The following is a 22391-nucleotide window of genomic DNA, read 5'->3' on the forward strand; positions in this document are numbered from 1 at the left end:
GTCTTAGCTAAGACGCTACGGGAACCCAATGTAAAACGCCGTGCGCGCAGGGATCACACACCAATAAACCTGAAGCAACGCCCAGGATTTACAGTGCACAGTCACCTGAGGGACTCACAGAGAGTCCAGGACAGAAAAGGGAAAAAGCCCTCCGTCCCATATCTAGCAGCATCCGTAGATGCGGCAATATGACATCACACAGCCGAGGCAAGGCCTGACCAATGTGGCAATGCGGGTCTTACGCAATACTGCCCATATAACAGTCGGCAGCGCATAGCTTATGGGAGTGAAGTAAATTTCATGATCATCCATTAATGGCTCACCAAGAAATAAGTTTTTTTTTTCTGTAAGGAGAGCACAATGTATTTTGTTTTCCATGGGAAAAAAATTCTACCCTGCTAAGGAGAAAAATAAGCTCGAGGTAAATGGTTACCCAGGTTATAAACATCAAACTAGACCAGTTTGGGACCAGAAAACCAGCCTAGCTGGAATCTGGTACCTGGAATCAATGCCTGTGTTGATAAAGAACTACTGAGGTCTCTATTGAAAATATGATGACGAGAGATTGTGGCGGTTGTCTGGTGAGTATATTTATCAGAACTAGGCCTCCTCAGATTAGACTGTTTTAAATGAACCTGGGTGTGGGAAGGCTGTGCCAGCGCTGTGTCATTTCAACAGGGAGCGAGCAGGCAGGATAATTCAGTCCCTGAGGAGCCCGCATACAAAGGCTTGTTAGTGCTCGGAAAAGGAACTCTTACCAGTGCTGAGCCAATCGACGTCATCCAAGAAGTTTCTTACTTTTATGCACCACTTGGAGCTGATAATCTTGCATTCAAGAAATAATTTCTGACAAAAGAAACCATATTTTTCATAAAAGAAAGTAATTAACAAAAGTACATTAGATACAGCTGTCAGTCCTGTTTTCCGGCATTTTTTTTTTGCTGTTGAGGCATCTTTGTGCAAATATTTATTTTATTTTATTTTATTTATAAACTACTATTTATATTTACTATTTACTATTTACTATTTTAAGGTTGGGTGGTATGGCGGCCAAAACTGATCCACCAGCATTAATATCTGGCCCGCACATGCACCCAGATTATTTTAATAGTGACTGGTTCTGAAATAGATCTGTCATGACAGCAACAAATCAGAGTACGTGAGTGGAGCACGGAGTGATTTTGACTTAAGTGAGGAGTGGATTTGTTCCAATCCGAAATTATCAAATGTAAAATAGCACTGCATAGTCTTCACTGTAAAAAATAAACACACGGTCAAATCAAAAATTATTCAGACATCTTCAACAAATCAAATCAGTTTATTTGCTATAGTTTAGAAAATGGTAATAAAATATGATAAGAACTCAAGTTAAACTATGTCAGAACAAATTAATCTTGATAATGTCAGATAACTTTGATAGAAAGGTATGTAATGGATTACAATCAACCAAAAATACAGACAACTGTTAGTATGACAATATTTACACAACTATCAACTATACTTTGTTGGCCAATTACCAAGCAATGCTTAATTTTCTTCAGTGGTGTAAAAGCAATAATAATATTAAATAAATAAATAAATATATGTATGTATATAAATATATGTGTGTGTATATATATATATATATATATATATATCAACAAGTCCTCCAACTTATACGACCATAAAGGTCGTTTGCACCTGTCCTCAAATACGACCCATTGCATCATTTCCTAAAATAGTGCCCCTATAGGCGGCGGAAAATTTGTCACGCAGAGTCGCCTCGATGCATTATGGGTTTTATACGAGACAATTGAGGCTAATTCAGGTAGGCTAATCAGAACTTTGATAATATAATAATTTTAGAACAAAATAATATGCAAGGCGCTTAATTTGTGCTGGTTCATCTTGCTATTTGGTGATTTTGTAACTTGTTGGAGGTTTTTACTTGGGAATAACGATGTAGCCTATGAAATAAGAAACACAATGAAATATCCTGAAGTAAGTGGAAAAGTTAGACAGCGAGAACATCATTAGTGACATTAAGATTTTATTCATATATATATCGACATACCATTATTAAAAAGAGATGGATTATTGTTACTGTACAAATATCTATAATTAACGTTATCTTCTATTCAAGATTGAATAGCTTGCGTGGCCTATAGCCTACGTCGCGTGTCAAATTAGGGACGTTATTTTTCTTGTTATTTGAACATGTTTGAGTGTCAAATCATTTGATCAGATCACATCAGCATTTTAAAGTCAGTATTTATTTAGTGTGACATTGTTCGGAAATTGGAAAAGTTGTGTGTAAGGGACCATGTAAAAAGTCCACACATTCTGTTAAAACGTTCAATACTGTTTCCTTATTTCGTATAATTTGATCATCCAAATACTATTTTAAAGCATTTAACATGTGAATTACGTTTCAGTAGGCTACATTATTAATTGACGTACATTAATATTTGAGATAATATTTTCCAGACATATCCAATTGTGGAAATTAATAAATAAATACTGCAAATATAATCATACTAGACCTAAATATTCATTTTAAATAAAATAGTAATGGTTGTTATTTCAAATAAAATGAATATTTGTGATAAAATAATGGAATTATGTATAATAATAACTAGAATGGAATTGTTTCCACTCACACACACACACATACACACACACACCTAATATAATAGATCTTTAACGTCATTGTTAAAGTTCAGTGAAAAACTATCTTCTCTTCTCTCTTAGCTCTTCAGAATTATAAACAGTGAACATAAATAATTATGACCAATATATTCATTATAATATATAGTACACTGTGCTATTTGTCTTTTTTTATACAGATGCAAAGCCAGGAACAGAAGGACAAGACAAGGAGAGACAACAAAGGTGATTAACCCAAGTCATCTGATGTTGATTTTTATCCACTTAAGCATGATCATATTATATTTACCAAACACAGTGCCACAATGGTTTTGTAGGTCACATGCATTAATTATATTAATGTGGGTGTATTTGTTTGTACAAACAATATAGATAGATTGATAAATTGATTGATTGAGCAAACTGACTGTGTTTCTGTTATTTTATATTATATTTAAATAAATGTAAGGGATAATGTAGTAGACTAGGGCAAGGTGGTTGTTATAGTAGTGTATACAACCGGCGCAAAGGTCTTGAATCAGCCTGAAGGGGTTGTATTCGCTATAACAACCGTCTCTCTCTACATTATCCCGCTTATTACATGGCTACCTACCAAATAAATCAATAATTTGACACAAAATATTGATTTAAAACAGAGTTTATTGATTTAAAAATGATTGTATTGCTTCCGCTAAATAAAATAGTGCGTTCTGTCCAAGCGGCAACCTCCCCGTCTCTCTCTTGAAACCAACATGGAAGTGAGTTAAACTGCAATTCGTTGATTGGCCGCTTGAGGCTGTTGTCAGAAGTAAGTCAAATCTGTATCTCCCCCATGTTAAAATGCCAAATTTTACAGCAGAAAAAAACGTGTTTAAAGCATGGTGTCTGTATGTGGATTTGTTCTATACAGCTAATTTTGCCCTTCATAACAACTGTGAGGGGGGTGAATTATTTTATAACTCTTCCGTTTAGTTGATTAATATTTAAATTTAAGGGTGTGGCCAAGCCACTTGAGTGACAGATGGATTGCCGCTGTCAGTGCTAGCCGTGTGTCTGTTGTTACTAGCCGTCATTTCACCTCAGCAATGTTAGCTGCTGAACTTGCCATCTATGCAGTGTTTGTGCTTTTTTCCGGGATTATTATTTAATACAATTTAATACTTGGGTAACGTTACAAAGCCCACGTCTTTGGATTCCGTCGTTATCGTTCGAGAGAACAACCAGCGCTGTATTTCAGTTGTTTTCGCTGTACTGTCATTGTTAGCACTTAATTTCTGACTGATGTTCATGTTCAAAAAAAGCTAAATGAAAAAAAAAAAAAAAAAAAAAAAAAGAAGATGATGCATGATTTTTTTAATGATAGTAAAAGCATAGTCCATATTAAGATGTTAAGACTGCTCCTCTAAACAATTCCCAGTCTAGCTTAGTCTGTAGGCGGAATTGTTGATTATTAACTGGGGTGATATTAAATCATGAATATGAAAACTGACATGTTTTTATGGTCTTGGTCTCGACTCCTAAAGACTCAGTCTCGACTCGGACTTGCTTCCTCAAAGACTCGGTCATGACTCGGACTCGGCATCACTACTGCATTCTACATTAGAATTCAACCAAGCCATGTAATAAATATATATATTTCTAAGTTATATGCATGTATGAATATCTGCGATTAGACTTCATTAGATCATTAATCATCATTTAACATTAACGTTAGATAATATAATATTATTTTTACTGTGAGGGATGACAGTGCTTAACTTGGGTATTATGTTTGGACATAGATGTAAAATAAATAATATAACCTTTCCAAAACAATAGCTGGAATCTAATTCGAGTTTTTGCAACATCTGACACCAGTATGCTACATGTGTCTATGTGTCCATGTTTTTATGATCTATTATGATCTGTTATACTCATACCTCACATGTGTCATTCAAATCGGTTTTAGAAGTCAATAACAGTCTATAACATGTATTATGAAATTTGATCTAAAACCTCTTCTATAGCTGCATTCTGATGCTTCCAATAATACTCTACCACTAATACAAAAAAAAAAGTCCCTGTGACCTGGAAGTTTCAAGTGAAAGGCAATATTGAACAGAGGGAAGGGTTTTACTCTAGCGCTCCTCCTCTCCATCTCGCTCATAGCAGACTAGCAGTTTGAGGGGAGTGGTTAAGCGTTTTCAACCCAAGCCGTCAAACTGACTTCATCAGAGAAGGAACGCCATTCCAGACCGGAAATAACTTTTCGGATTTTGATTAAAGGACAAGTTCGTTTTTTTACACTTAAAGCACTGTTTTCAGATCGTTTCTGATGAAATAGAACGGTTAAGATTGAAATTTGGACAAATGCTGCTGACACAAGAATTTTAGCTTTCTGTGGACCACCCGAGTGGTCAGGGGTGTTCACTGATATGCTCACACAAAAATCGAAATATATTTATATTATATACACACAAAATATATTTTCCAACATTGCCTTGTATTAAAAAAAAATTCTCCCAGGATGGTAGGGGAATACTGATTAATATTCATGACGGAAGTCCTCCCTGATTGGTCAGACCCCCATTGATGGTTAGGTTTAGGGGTTGGGTTGGTGTAGTTTATCAGACCAGTCAGGGATGACTTCCATCATGAATATTAATTAGTATTCCCCTATTCATCCTGGGAAAAAAAATGTTTCTGAGTAGCATTATACTGTTTCAGTTTTCTTTAAATGTTTTGAAAGTTAGGTCACTGTGGTGGCGATATTTTTGAAGACTGTGACTCTTGTCAACATAGGGGTGAAAACATATTTATTATCCCCTCATAACACTTATTATTTATGTTTCTTTTTACAGATGCCTACTCTAAAGGATTGCTGCATATGCAGGAAAAAAATTGGAGTAGCTAGCAAAACATGTCAACACTGCCATGCTAAGCAGCCATACAAGCAGAAGCTGGAGAAGAAGAAGAAACAGCTTTCCCAAGAATGGATAGACCGGCAAAAAAAAAACTGCAGTGTGAACAAAGTTTATGATGCAACAAATCTACTGGTAGGTTTATCTTTCAGATGTTAGTCATAAAATAGTAAGTAAATAATCCCTGATATTTAGCTTTTACACATGTCGTTGTTATATTTATATAAGTTTCAGCAATTCTTTTTTCAGTGCACAACGACTGGGGTGTAACATCTGTGTGTGTCGAGTGTACTCAGGTCTGATAAAGAACACTAAATTAGTTGTGTCTTGCATTGTTTAGCTCCAACTTCGGGTTCAGGTGTGTTTAAGTGGGGTTTGAGTTAAACTCTGGATAGTGGCCCTGCAGGAGCAGGATTGAACACCCCTGAAATAGAATAAAAAGTACTGTAATAGTATCACAATGACTAAACCATTCAAGCTAATTTCTGTCTCTCTATCTCTCTCTCTTATTAGTTTTATAATTCTGTCTCAATGTTATTCCAGATCCACAAGTGGGAACTTTTAGAGAGGTTCCCACTCCTTCTCCTTGGCAGGAGAACCTTGAATGGTTTTTCTGCTGAGTGCTTCTGTCCATGGAAGATGGATACAGAAGAAACTCAGGATGCTTTTCTTACCATAAAGAGGTTGTATGAAAGTCTTCTTAATGGTAATAAACACAAATGTGCAATGCATGCAAATTTTCACATATTTAACTGCTTATTAGTGCATCCTAAATTATATATATATTATTTTGATTATTATTTATTTTTATTACATGGCTTGGCTGAATTCCAATGTAGAATGCGGTCTGTTAGTTCTTAACAGACCGTTGCCATGAAAAACAGAGCGTTGCTATGGACGCGGAACTGACTATTTTCTTTATCGGAAGCAATACAATCATTTTTAAATCAATAAACTTCTTTTTTAAATCAGTAATTTGTGTTAAATTATTTATTTATTATGTAGGTAACCATGTAATAAGCGGGATAATGTATAGTGAGCCGGTTGTTATAGTGAATAACAACCCCGAGAGGCTGAACGGGATCCCAACCGGCTCACTATACATTTTCCCTTACTTATTTTTCCTCACCTTAAAAAATTGTATATATAAACAATACTCCCAATCTTTTTTCACAGGGGAAATTAAATAAGAATAACTTGAGCAGGGTATTATTTTGATAATGTTAAATTGATATTACATTGATAAATACAATTCATAGGTGGACTTAAACGTAATACAAAATAAATAAAACTATACTTTAAAAACATAATACAACTTTATTTTATTATTTATTTATTTTTGCTGAATTATTATTATTACTCTCATGTCCACATCACAGTTTCTTTTATCCAACAGTGGCTATTGCACCAAGCAGTTCTGCAAGTTCTGCAACAAACACCTCAGAGACTCCATCAGCAGATACAGCAGAGTCCACACATCTGCTCAGCCCTGAGTCTGAAACACCTCTCATTCCTCCTGCATCTTCCTCCTTGGCTCCTCATCCTGTTTTCATCTTATCTGAGTCTAGTCCTTTACCTTCTTATTCTTCTCTGGCCTCTCCTCTGCCACCAGCCTCAACTCTTTATTTCAATTCTAAACTGTCCACTGAGCTAGGCAGTCCAGGTCCAGTATCTTCCTCAGGAAAAAAAAGAAATAAGGAAGCAGACCATAAAGGTATGTGTGGATTTGTTTATTTATTTTTATTTATTTTTACATATGAATCAAAGCTATGTTTGATTTTTTTGCAACGTGATCACAGTTTTAGGGCTGAAAGAACAGGGCCTTTCTCATTGTTTTGTTTTTTAAAAGACTGGTTTAGAATTCTACAAATATACATTGTAATATGTTCTTTTGCACATATTGCAACATATTTATAGTAAGCTATTCATTGTTGTGACCATAACATACCCAAGACCTCTTGTTGATTGTTTGTTGAACTTTTTCTATTACTTTTACAAATTATAACCACATTTTTATGTGTTTCAGAATGCCCCATGCATGATGACTCAACCAGTTTCCCCTACAAAAAATTTTTGAAGAAAAGAATCAGGGAGGTTTGTTTCAAAATACAAAATACTGAAACACTAGTAACAATGGCAATTCTTGATATCAGCATTTACATTTTCACTAGTTAAAATGATAATTCTTGATATCAACAATTGAATTTCTACTAGTAGAAACTATCATTTTTGATATCTGTAATTGTATTTTTTACTAGTGAAATGTCACCATAGGCTGCCATTCAAAATCCATTGTTGATATCAAGAAAAGCTTTCTTACTAGTTGAAATTCCAGTTTCACATATCAGAAATACAATTCTTACTAGTAAAAACCTTTATTTTTGATATCAAGAATTAAATTGTCACTAGTTGAAATGTCTATTATTGATAACAATTGAATGTGCTACTAGTAACAATGTTCATTTTTGATATCAATAATTGCATTTTCACTAGTGACAATGTTAATTTCTGATATCATGAATGTGATTGTTACTAGTAAGAAAGCCATTTTAGATATCTGAAATAATATTGATATCAGAAATACATTTTCAGATATCAAAAATTAACATTTTTACTAGTAGCAATGTAATTGTTGATATCTAGAATAGACATTTTTACTAGTAACTACGTAATTCTTGATATCAGGAATTCACATTTTTACTAGTAACAATGTTACTGATATCAAATTGATATCAAAAAATATATTTCTACTTACTAGAAATCAATTCTTGATATCAACAATTTATTTTGAATGGCAGCCTATGGTGACATTTCACTAGTGAAAATATAATTACAGATATCAAGAATTACATTTTTGATATCAATAATTCATATCCTGGAAATGAATAAAGGTTAAAACGGCTTGCCATAGTAGCCACTTACTCACTGACAGTCTCTTCTGCGTCGCATTTTAGAACAGCCGACATGACAGTTATCAGCTGAAGCTGAATGTTTTCCCTGGTGTCTACGGTGTGCGCAATATGTGCACGTGGCCAATAAAGATCTTTTGTCGTTGTGACGACACAACGAAAGGAAAAATTACTCGCTGGAAAAACAATTCACTCGACTGATTCAGAATCGACTCTCACTTTTGAGAGACAATAACTATTTATATGGTGAACTTTCATATTTAAAACTTTGCAGGATTTTTTGGTTCACTTAGTTCTATGTTACACACTGCATGAAAGGTAATTTTCAAAATTACATAATAGGGGCCCTTTAACCATAGCAATGGTAGTGTGACAAAAATAAAAACTGCAGTACCATATATATATATCTGTTTTCTGTGTTTGATGAGTGGACTCATAAAATGTTTTGAAATGTGGCACTGGTTCAGTTCCTTCATATACTCTTGCTTTTAAGAGCAAACATATATGCACATTGCACCCTAAATGCATTTAATGATGTTTACTGCTGAAAATTTTAGAAAGCCACTTTATTATTATTATTAATTTTTAGCATTCATCATTACCCTAAAGGACCTATAAGCACACAGTCAAGATGTTTTTTTTTCTATACTGTGTGTATGGGAGGATAGACCAATATACTTTTGGGCCTTGGGTTAGAACCATCTGCAGCTGGTACTTCCGATCTATGCAGGTAAGAATAAAAAGAAGAGGTGTCAAAAGTATTCACATTCATTACTCAAGTAGAAGTATAGATACTAGGGTTCAAAAAGACTTCTGTAGAAGTTGAAGTATCAACTCAAGCTTTTTATTCAAGTAAAAGTACTGGTTTCAAAACTACTTAAAGTATAAAAGTGAAAGTAATGCAAGGAAAAAAATGCAAAGCTTTTTGAAGAGGCCAAATGTCTGCATCTTTCATTAAAGGGATATAGTTCACCCCAAAATGAAAATCATTTACTCACCCTCAAACTGTTTCAATCCTGTATGAATTTCTTTCTTCTGATGAACACAAAAGAATATATTTTGAAGAATGTCAAAAACCAGACAGTGGCTGGACCCCATTGACTTGAAAAAAAAAAAAAAATACTATGGAAGTCAATAGCTACCATCAACTCTGGTTATCAACATTCTTCAAAATATCTTATTTTGTGTTAAGCAGAAGAAAGAAACTGGTTTGAAACAACTCGAGAGTGAGTAAATGATGACAGAATTTTCATTTTTAACCAAGTGAAGTGTAATTATTTAACAGAAATTAACTGCTGGCATATGTTTCACATCAATTCTGTCCATCTGAGACGTCTGGGATGATTTGATCAACAGGCCTCTCATTTCAACAAGACCAGCCTTCAACAGACCAAGCAATGTTATTTTTCCATGTTTTATGGGGACATTCCATAGACATAATGATTTTTATACTGTACATACAAACAGTGTATTCTACCCCCCATAACCTTACCTATCATCACAGAAAACTGTCTGCATTTTTACATTTTCAAAAAACACGTCTGATTTATAAGCTGTTTTCTGAAAAAAAAAAAATCCCCAAAAGGACAAGGATTTCGGATATTGACATCTTTGTGGGGATATTTTGCATAGATATTTTGACCCTATAATGTAGAGTTGCGCGCAAACACACACACACACACACACACACACTCTCTCTCTCTCTCTCTCTCTCTCTCACACACACACACACACTAACGATTATGTTATGTTACGATTGTCATTATATTGTAAAAACGTCTGTCCCCAAATCAATATTTGACGCGATTTGCCCCGTATTCTTGAGCACAGAACTGTTGATTTCTCCCTCGCTTACCGCATCTGTTCCAAATGTGAACAGCCTCTCAAAAGTTAGAAAGAAAACACAAAGCCAATCAGTTATGAAAAACAAATGTATGTGTGTGTGTGTTTTACATTTTTCATAGCGGAAGTAGCAACATGGGCCGTTACTATGGAGATGAGGACAATACAGTCCGCTTTGCGTCACGTGAGCAGAGCAGTTGGCGCGCTGGTCTTCTGTTTTAGTTAAAATATCATCATTAAACAAACATTTTTGTCTTTTCTTAGCATAGATCATATACATGCAGTATAATTATTTATTAGACAGTGTGTGATATTTTATATATTTGATATATATGATATACACAACCCTAGCACGACCCTAAAATGGAGGAACTACAACTGGGGTGCTGATGTCAACACAAGTACTGAAGAGGGGTCTAGGGAGTTGTAGTTTTTTTTTAAAAACCCAGGGTTTTCCCTAAAATTGGAAGTTATAAATACTTAATTGGTGGCATTCCAGGGGTGTGAGGGGATGTCGAACACATTTTTAGCATCAGACTTTAAATATTGTCTTGTTCAAAGGGGGATTTTTTATTTTCACACCATAGTCCCCCCCCCACCCCTTGGTGACTATGACTATGACTACTCAACTTATAACCCATGTCAACACCTTTCTATAACAGTTGGTCTCATGTCCGTAACACTTTTTGTCCCATAATTATAAGCCTTCAAATATGCCCTGAGGTTAAGGTTCAAAGGTCAATATCTCAAAGCAGTAATAATATAGAACCTTCAAATTTATATATGTTACTCTCCAGGTCAAGACCTTTCCAGTGATGTATTTGGTTTAGCTATATGACAAAGTTTACATTTTGTCACATTTTGGACATGTGCCCTAACAGGCTTATGTTCAGAAAGCACTTTGAGGGCTTCAAGCGCGCGCGTGTGTGTGTGTCTGTGTGTGTGTGTGTGTGTGGACATTTTTTTCTACACCGGTGGGGACTTAAACCTGAATGCACACAGACTCATGGGGACTCGTGTCACCGTGGGGACCTAAATTGAGGTCCCCATGGGTACAAAAGCTTATAAATCATACAGAATTAGTTTTTTTTTAAATGTAAAAATGCAGAATGTCTCCTGTGATGGGTAGGTTTAGGGACAGGGGCAGTGTAAGGGGATAGAATATACAGTTTGTACAGTATAAAAACCATTACGTCTATGGAGAGTCCCCCCCCCCCACACACACACACACACAGAATGTAAACTTTTTGTTTACAAACACACACACACACACACACACACGATTGTACCTAACCCTAACCGTAACCCTAACCCCACATAGCCATCTACTGTATATATAAGATTTTTAGTTTTTTTGGATGATATCAGATGTGATCTTGATGAAAAAATGTGGCATAACCCTGAGGATCGCATAGATAAGTAATTTTGTTGGGGGGGGGGGGGGGGGGTTTACAACTTTTACTGGTAACGGAGTAATATTTGACCAGTAGTATCTGTACTTTCACTCAAGTAAGGAAGTTGTGTACTTCGTTCACACACACTGATACAGACTCTCTCACTCACTCACTCACTCACTCACACACACACACACACACACACACACACACTCTCTCACACACACAAACACGATTGTACCTAACCCTAACCGTAACCGTAACCCTAACCCCACATATCAATCTACTGTATATATATAGGATTTTTTTGGATGATATCAGATGTGATCTTGATGAAAAAATGTGGCCTAACCCTGAAGATTGCAGAGATAACTTTTTCTGTTTAAACCGTGTTTCTACTGTACCTCCTGTAGTAATCAGTAAAGGAATAAAAACTGATTTGCTTTTTACTGGAATGCTTATGAATGTGAACAGTACTGTACATGTGGACAGTTCTCAACCAAGAAATTTAGTGTAAAATGGTTGATTGCATGTTTTGCATGCAAATAGCCTACCTGTAAAACTGAAACATAAAAGTCTATGCAGTTTTAGTAATGTCAACAATAGCAAGTATTTTGAAACCTGGGGGCTGTTCCATAAAAGACGCTTAGAAAAGCGGGGATTAAACTCCAAAACCGGACTTGAATGAGCCTAACAAATAAGTTGGGGCTAAATTGGTTCCATAAAAGGTAATTGAAGTTCACGCAATCTCACTAATTTGATCCAGGTTTATCAAGTCTAGATAATAGCATGTGCACGCGTTTCTGAAGCAGCCCTAGAGGTCGATCGTGGATCAAATCGATCCACCATCAAACAGCCTATATTTTGTGCTGTTTTATGCGTTTGTGACATGTTTTTTTCCCCACAGTGCAAATTTTAAATTACATTTTACAGTTATATTCTCCATCTGTAAATGTTAGAAAGTCGAGCAAATGTATCCATTTTACTGCTTATCTTCATATTGAACGAGCGCCGCTGCGCGCATGCGCGGCAAATAGGAGCGCAATAATTCTGACTAAAATATACATTTTGCTTGGAAAATTAATATGCAATATGTTATAACACTAGAAATATCTTCTAATTATAATAATTTATCTTTAGGATGTTGGATAAGATGCAGTGAACAGAAGTAGCCTTATTCAGGGAAGATTTCTTTATAAAAAACTAAATATATAAAGATACAAAATATATTTTTGGGTATAGGACCTATGCTACTTAATAAAAATGATGTATATTTATTTAGAATGCTGAGAATTACAGCTTTTAATGCAATAATATTTTGGATAAAGCAAGAATCCCCAGTTTTATATATTATATAAAAAATTCTATATTTCTACATATATCTACATACAATTTCTACATATAATATATTTTTATATTATACATATAATATATTCTTAATGTACTTTACATTATGAAGAGGATAACATGAAATTAAGAGCAAATGTATACATTTTGAAAAGATATGTGCAACTCTAAAATCAAAGAATATTCCATAAAATAAAGGAATATATATTAGTCTACATTAAATTTTTATATAACCCTCCCTCCTTTTAATTTCTAAGCTAGTTATTTGTTATTTTATTTATTTGCTTATTTTACATTGAATATTTGATATTCAAATAATATTACTTGAATAGCTTATGGATAATGTAGACCAACAGGTGTGTGTTTGTTCTCACTAACAAGTCTAAAACAAGACACCTGCTTAGCCTTTCAGCTGAAATTGCAATCAGCAGTATTTGAAAGGCAAAAGGCTGAAATCTATTCTGTTTTGAATGTGTGGTTCACAGTTTTGACAGCAGTGTGTTAGCATTTGAACACAGTAAATCCACAGTGTTGTGCAGGTTGTGGTTGAAGTCATGGGATAAGTTAGCCTGGTAATACCAAACTCTGCTACTTCACTTTGCTTCGTAGACAGAGTCTGGAATGGCATAATAGAGAAGTGTTTTCTCTCTTGCTAGGGGGCGCTTGTCTGAAGTTTAAAACCATTGGTTACCCGTAAGCCAATCACATAACGTTTGGTTATGGCGTGTGTTATGCGCATCTAACTTCCACTGTAAACACATGTATGATGCGAAAACAAAACCATCGAGCGAAATACCGGAGTAAACATGGCTGTGAACGACTTTTGCAGATTATGTGAAGTAAATATACGCATCCACGGTACAATCAGCGTCTACATCACAGCTCTCAGCCCGCCCTCTGTTCGTTGATTGGCCCGGCCGTCCGAAGGCCGATGGAAAACTGAAAGATAAGCTGCTATCTCAGACTGACTACAGAAGCGAAATGAAATTGAGCGGAAGTAGGAAGTCTGACGTAGTCAGGCTAGGGAAAAGTGTGTAGAGTTTTAAAAACTGTTCAACCAATGAAAAATGAACTAGAGTTTGGTCCACATGAACTGCTGCTGTGCAGACTGTAGTTAGAGTTTTGCACATGTGACTCCAGTTGTGCTCACTGTTGTTTAGCAATAAAAAAAAAACTAACAATCAACTGGATTTTGTGAATTTAAAAAAAGCACAAAAATACAAGACATTAATTACCATCTCCTTGTGCTTCCCAAGGCAGAATAAAATCATCAGAGAGACTGCATGCTGCTTCGGTGTCAATTTTGTCCTCACAGCCAGGAATGGTGTTGTACAGCACTATCTTCTCTCTGAGAGTCTTTTTGAGCTCACCAAGTCTTCTCCGTTTGCGTTGCCTTGTTTGGTTACTGTCTGTAAGTTTAAAAAAAAAAAAAAAAAATTAAATTAAAATTACAACATGCAAGTTGAGTGATGTAGTATCAAATACCATTTTGTCGATACAGATCATGCTTCTTTCTTCGGATGGAAAAAATAATCTCATCGATTTCACTCTGGAGCTCTTCCTGCCTACTGTAAGTCCTGTGTCTCTCTTGAAAACCAGAAATAAGCAAAGTCGACCATTACAGAAAACACAGTATCACTGCAAAAATGTAGAAAAATATATATGGAAATGTATACACCAGCGTGTTACATACCAGTGGCTGCCCATTGCTTGACATCACACACCCACCGATCAGCATCCTCCAAAGAGATGTGTAACTTCTGCTTGAGACTCTCAAGATTGGCTGCTTCCATTTCTGCTCTCTGTGTAGTCTATTTAAAAAGATAAAAAATTACAGAAAACATAGTATCACTGCAAAATTAACCACAAATGCCCCCGAAAAAAATGCAGGGGAGAGCGCCATCACAGTCATAGTGTCTCCAGGGCCCAGAAAACACCTTAACATGCAGTCTAGGCTTCTTACTTTGACAAATCTTTTCGCCAGTGTCTTGTGGAGACTCTCCACCTTCCTATTGTTCCATCCCATGGCAAGCACAGTTATCATATCTCCTCTGCCTATATAAAAAAAAAAAAAAAACAATAAGAACAAATCAATGGTACAATCTAGCATTGTGTCAAACACAAGGGTTAACCCTTTTTCAACCAACCTGACTTGGTCATGTACTTTGTAGTAAGAGCTGCCCTTGAAAGGAAGCTATTGACCTGTTCCACCTCTTCACCAACAGTATTTCCTGCACCCTCCTGGCTTCTACCGCCCCACCTAACCTGCTCCAAAGAATAAGATAAAGACCTTTATTATACAAATCTTATTTATTAGTTTGTGTATCATCAATTGAATTTGGTGCCATAAGCAAATTTTGATATGTTTAATATGTGAAAATATAAAATGTTCTGAGGTAGGATAACTATGAAAGAAAAGCTTTCACAACTGCAATTGTGCAGTTAGAACTTTTGGAAGGGATCATGAAGCATATCCTACAAACAACCCTGCTGTTAAACCAGAATGATCAGTACTGTTGTAACAGTGTTGATATTAATGATATTAATGTTAATTATATTTAAAAAGTCCATAAGCATTGTGTGTGTGGGTGTAATATATATATACCGATAGAGATATATCCATATCCATATCCACACACACACACACACACACACACACACTAAATAAGTGGTTTTAAACTTGTCCTTGAGGATACCCAGCACTAAACATTTTGTATATCTCACTTATATGACAGTTTCTCACTTTTTTTATATGTTTCTAAAAAACTTAACATTAAAACGTAAACTTAGCTTGCACACAGTACCTCACATTTGCCAGTGTGAGCCTTGGCATGCATTACAGATAGAAAAGGCTTCATCGTGGTAAGGGGTTGGAGCTCAGAAAACTTTTCTGCCATCTTTTCTAAATAAGGCCAATACCTGTAATGGAAAAATTTGCAAAACTGGTAATGAGACAAACCAGGATCTAAATGACTAGTACCATTCCTGTAACCAATCAAATAACACTATGACATGTCAGTATGTAGTCATATGTATGGTAATGAGTTGTATCAGTACTGATAAGGTAGTAGCCATATTCATTTTCTAATTCCATAATATATATAAAATGTGTGATTTTTAGTTAGTCATGGTGTTATTCCCATGCATTGCATATATTACTAAAGGTAAAACATCAGTACAAACTTCAGTTATCACTTGGCAATGGCTATCTACCTGCAAGCAATGTCCATACAAAAGAATGTTGCATTTGCAGCTTGTGCCAGCTCCTTCTGCAGGAACATTGGGTAGGCATATATTTCACCACGGTAGTGGTTCAAGCCTTGCAGCAAGATTCCATGTCTGCACACAGCTATTTCAAGGCCCTCTTCATCCACCTTGGCCCTGGACTTCTGTGCTACTTCTCTGCCTGCTGTAAATGTTGCCGGTCCGCAAACATCATGACCTGTCCTCTGAAAGTAGAAACAATATGTTACATGTAATCCCAGGACAAGAAAAAATAAAATTAAACAAAAAGAAGGGTTATGGAGTTAAATAAATCCTTACACTTAACATTTGGCTTCTAATTTGGTCAACAAAGGAAGATACTTTGGCATCTTGTGCAAAGAACAGTCCATCAAAAAGAGATGGTTCTTCTGTCCTGTTAAATAAGAGGAATTCATCGCCAAGTCAACACAATTACATAAAAATGATTAAACGTTGCATTCACCTAAATTAATACAACAATTAACCATAAACGTGCCAAACATTTTAGTCTGTATGAATTTCATTTGATCTTGAACACTGTGTTTAGAGTATTTGTCCTGTGGAAATTAATACTGTAATTTGGCATTAACTTGTGTAAGAAATAAAAAACATACTGTTTAAAGTACAGAAATAAATAACGTTATCTTTGTTTGTGTCTTCAGGCTACAGAAGGGAGACAAAGTTCCTGAACAATTTACCAGGTTGCTTTCATAGAACTGTAATATCATAAGCTTGTTTAAAACAGTGCTATATCTTTCAAAACACTTTTTAAATTGTAAAAGCATTTACGTTTAAATGTGAAGCAATCACACATTTGACACATTTTGTTACTTTCCAAGAATTTCAAATAAAAGTATACTTATATAATAATAATAATAAGCCAAAAAATATTATGTTGAAGAAATGTTTAGATGTCACAAAATGATTGTTATTCTTTACAGCAATAAGGTGAAGTATAGTTTCTCTATAAATAACTATCAGTCCATCCAACCAATAGCTATACTTGCTTTTCCTTTGGTCATGGCATGGGGGGTCTAGAGCCCATCACATCTAGCACTGGGTGACAGGTGAGATGCAGCATGGACACAAAAAGACCACTGCACCACCCTATATCCAAAAAAAAAAAAAAAAAAAATCCACTTCACTTACCCTTTGGACTTCTTGAACCGGTAATGTTTTCTATTACCGTCTGCAGATATAGCAAGCATGTCTGGTGTACATGCTGGGCATTTAAAGGGCTCCATCAGGCACAGATCTTCTTTCTTAAAATTGCAGAAGGCAAACTCCCGAAAGACTCTGTGGAAGGTATCACCACAAATACTACCCGTCTGGAAATAAGGATGGCATTATTTTGGTTAATGAAAGATTTTAAAGTCTGGAATTCAAACACTTTGGAAATGAAAACAGCCCTTACCCGACCAGTGCAAAGACATCGATGTTCAAGCATTCTGAGAAATGCTTGTTGGGATAAAGCTGGGCTGGCTAATTTCATCTGCTCAAATGATGTGAACAGATCAAACTTAAACAGCATTTGGCAGCTGGTGGTTGCTGGCCAGTATCTGTATTGAAGCAAGTCATTAATCCCAGGAGTCCATTTGGAAGAGCAAAGTGGACAGCTTATACAAGGCAGACACAGGTGGTATGGACCTTAAAACAAACATGTGTTTACTATTTGACCTGTATTAGTACAGCACAGTACAAAATAATATAGTAAGCCATTATTATGCTTGACTTCATCTGGTCGGATATAAAAAGGTAGAAGGAAGTGACAAAACATACCGTTGATAGTCACCAATACAGTCTGCTTTCCTGGGATAATTATGAAGTCTTGGTTTGGACCACAGGAACAGATTTGCATTGGTGGAGGAATTGGAAGCATACACACTGCAGTAAATCAAATTTCAGAAAGTAATATCAGTAATGCCTACACATTTAAGTAAAAAAAAAAAAATAAATAAAAAATTCAGTTAAAGGAAACTGCAGAGGGCACCTACTACATTATATGAACATACCTTGTTCACTGAGTTGATATTGGCCACTTTCATCAACCACCACTACGGATGTTGGTGGAATAGGTTTTAAAAAACCATCAAACATCGCTTCCCTATCATGGAAAACATTTTTTTTGTGGATCTCGATGTCACATGATGAACAGAAAAACTGATTTCCTGAGGGAACACAGTCTAGGCATCGGACTACAGCATCAACAGTTTTGCATTGTTGACAGAAATGCTGGGTTACTGTCTCTGCAGCCAACATGCAATTCAAAATCTCTGGCATTGCAGCCCTGAATTTCTTTTCAGAGATGACCTGTCTTTTGGTCCATGCAGACATGGTGGGTGTCTCTACTACTTCCACTGATGCAGAGACAGCGACAGAAGTAACCAGGTTTTTTAGCCTCTGAAGATTTTGATCTAAATTAATAAAAAATAAAATGATAATAATAAGGAAAAAGCCAGTTGCAATAATGCATTTTAATAAAGCAAATTAGCAATTTCTTATATGGTTTTGTCACTTCATATGCATGATAGGAATGGGAATTACATACTTTAACAGTTGCCTATATGTGACATTTTAAATTTAAATAGAAATGCTGAAATTATTTAGGCTTTCAGTTCAATATGCTTACCAAGACTTGGTACCTCTTGCGGAATATCATTCATTTGCACCTCCTCAAACTCTGAGATCTCCCTAGTGCCGGCAGGTTTAACTGCAAACACATGTAATGATATAGAAAACATCACTGCTGACCAAAAGCTAAGACACTTGTGAACAACAGTATGCAGTATATTTTACTGACCAGATCGTTTCTTCTGAACACGTTGTGGTAGGATGTACCCATGCTGGTCTCTCTTTCTTCAGGAAACATTGGAGACTTCAGTTCCCTTTTTTCCTTTTCTTTTTAGTCTGCAAGTAAAAACTAAATGATAGATTTTGGGGAAGCATTTGCAGAGGCGTTTTCTTTTAAATTTAGGTAAATAACATGATAGAGAAATAATGAAATATTTTACTTTTTGGGTTTCCAACTCATCAGCCATGGTTTTTGCTGCTTCCAGCCATTCATTAAATTGTTGTAATGACTCTGATGCCATTTGTAGATGTTTTTAAGTAGAAATAATTGAAGGATAAAGTAAAAACGTAAAAAAAATACAAAACAGGAAAGCGAGAAATAGAGAGAGAGGAGGAAAAAGAAACTGGCTCTTAAAAGAACCGATTGATTTGTAAAATATTTCAGTGATAAAGGATGGGTACAAAAACCTGAAAACAAACAGATGAGATGATTAGACAAAACAAACCAGAGCTCCGTAAGAGTGGGCACGGACTGGTCCTTGTCAACCTGTGCGTGCCTATAAATCTGAATGCACTAGTGACTAGTGGGTATTATTAAATACATTTTATTTTGCATGTGAAGTGGGGACACTTAATATTCACCAATATTATTGATCGGCCTGCATTGGCACCATTATGAGAACTGAACTGAGTTGGATAATGGCATCACTGTTTTCTCCAGAGCTTTCTCCACTGTTTTTTTTCTCAAGCTGATTTTAAACAATCTGTATTATAAAAAGCAATATATAAATAAAGGTTGCTTGACTTGTGACTATAACCTAAAATAGGCAATAACAATGAATGTACAATGAACAATTGATTCCGTCAACCGATTTTGCCATTACTGCATTTTTTTTTAATTCTTAAAATGTTATATACCTAACGTTAGCTGAATTTAAATCATTTGGATACCTGTAAAAACTGTTGTGACCTTATACTATTTGTATAATGCTGAAACTAACTTTTTCTCTAAGAGAAAACATTTAACGTTACAGTTTTGGATACATTAAGCTGAAATTATTTGTGGCAATATGACAGAAATTGCAGATTATGCATGTGAAATAGCAACATGCTGCTAGCGATGAAGCTAACGTTAGCTAGTAGGTCGCAATGAAATAACATAACGTTAACAGTTACTTTCTTAATGAGTAAAATGGCTATTGCAACTGATTTGTAACCCAGACGTCAAAATGCGCTCATTTAGTTCCACATAAATTACAAAAAACACACACAACTACTTATAAATATATATTAAAAAAAGAACAGCATACTTAAAATTCACACCTTACCTATATCGACCTCGCACTGTCTGGGACTGTCAGGAAAAAACCTGGCCACGCCGCCGCCTCCTTCTTCTTCTTCTTCCTCCTTTTGGTTCATTGATTTTTTATTTTTTTATTCAGCTCCACACGAATGTGGTCAAATTGTGATATGTTAAAAACTTTAGCTGAACTGAAAAAAAAAAATCTATATAAAAATGCTGAAAATGTTTTAAAATCACTACATTATATGTCACGGTTTTATCATCTGTAGTGTTTTTTTTTTAAATCATCGTTTTTTTTTACTTTGTTGTTACAAAAGGTTTATCTTAAGTTTTTAAAAAAAGGATAATAGTTTAATTATTTTGATGTGGTTCTTTACTTTCCAATACGGTTTTTTTGAAGAAGAAAAGCACATCAAATACATAAAAAATATATAGCCTAAATAAATTTAGGCCTACACATCTCAGTTTTCTGTATTAATCTCAAGTAAATGCAATAATAAAACAAATACTATTTTGATTGGTAATGACGGTCAAACGCCATTTTATTACACACGACACCGTCATTATTTAAAGGAGCGCTAGAGGGCGGTTAACTTTAAAACGTAAGTATAGGTCGTAATAAGCTGCTTGCACATACGACCTTGATGGTCGTTTTTTGTAGGAGGACAGTCTCATATATATATATATATATAATAAAAAAACACTAAGCAAAACATAGTCAGGTCAAAGTGTTTGAAATATTTTTGGTCCCAGTTTTATTGTTATTATTGTTTTTACTTTTTATTTTTTATATAAATTTTACTGGTAGTCCACTGTATGAATAATTTTTTGGGGGGTATAATATGTCATAGTTTACTTTATTTTGCTATACTCACTTACAAAAATGAACTATAGTGTCCTGGACCTATAAAAAAAAAAAAAAAGAATAATTTTTGGTTTGATTGTGGATTAATTCTTGTTAAAACTACAAAGTAATTCAGTCAAGAGCAGTGAGTGATTATCTTTCGTTCATTTTCTTGGATTGACATTAAAGTTGGCATGAAAATGAAGAAGCAATTGTCTTTTTTTTTCTCTGCTGTGATGTCTATCCGAGGGAAATGGCATCTGAAATGAGAGGGCGGGACTTGATTTTGTCCTTTGGGAACTGATTGGATTATTGTAAGTTGGGGCATTCCTAACAAAACTGAGGCAGATCTGAATCACATTTTTGCAGTTAGTTGTGAGGGGTATTCTCTCCAATGGATTCACCGTCTCCAAAACACAAAACATACCTAACAGCACTGGTTGAGCTACATTAGAGAAGAAGAAGAAGAAGAAGAAGAAGAAGAAGAAGAAGAAGAAGAAGAAGGAGGAGGAGGAGGAGGAGGAGGAGAAGAAGAAGAAGAAGAAGAAGAAGAGCTACTTTCCGTTGTTGCCACAGTAAAGAGTTATTTTTTCTTCAAACTGCTTTATTTTTTGTAAAGTTTCTGCACAATTCTCTTGTTCGTAAACCTTCTCAGGGTCTGAATCAGACTAAAATTGACGCCATCATTAGTGTTTACAGCTGAGCAGATGAAACTTGCGGTTATGGTGAGGGGTGTCATTTCCAGAACACAACACATTAGGCCAATTAACCAATCAGAACACATTTTGAATTATGAAAGGAGGGGCTATATTGAAATAGGAACTAATCAGGAGTGTGTCCTCACAAAGCATTATTAACTATGGTCGCAAATTCCATTGAACTTCCCAAAGTTGCTTTTGGGAAACAGATCCTAGAATGTTCAAAACAGGTTACAATAATGCGAAAAAAATAAATAAATAAATAAAAAGATGATTTTTTTAAACAGGGCTAACTGTATTGTGATTATATAATTTGGGTCATGCCACCCATTCTTGGTTTCTTCCCACTTGTGACTTGTATTAATTCAACTATTATAAGTAGCATGAAAAGTAATAAAATAAATTATTGGGTTGTTTAAACATAAAATAACTATACAACCACCCAGCCAGCTTAATGCGAGGCAGGTCAACTAATTGAGTGGATTTGTAATTTGCA

At 35.2% G+C, this 22391-nt stretch overlaps 1 long non-coding RNA gene across 1 annotated transcript; it reads right to left on the reverse strand.

Annotated features, from left to right (window-relative positions):
- Positions 1 to 17414: 17414 nt before the first annotated feature.
- On the reverse strand, positions 17415 to 18123 carry LOC132129240 (uncharacterized). Its single transcript, XR_009428462.1, has 3 exons — positions 18040 to 18123; positions 17675 to 17907; positions 17415 to 17588 (listed from the first exon to the last, which is right to left on the reverse strand). It is a non-coding gene; the product is annotated as an uncharacterized LOC132129240 (long non-coding RNA).
- Between the last annotated feature and the right edge of the window lie 4268 nt (positions 18124 to 22391).

The sequence above is a fragment of the Carassius carassius genome, chromosome 4 (assembly GCF_963082965.1).
Source record: "Carassius carassius chromosome 4, fCarCar2.1, whole genome shotgun sequence".
Classification (NCBI taxonomy): domain Eukaryota; kingdom Metazoa; phylum Chordata; class Actinopteri; order Cypriniformes; family Cyprinidae; genus Carassius; species Carassius carassius.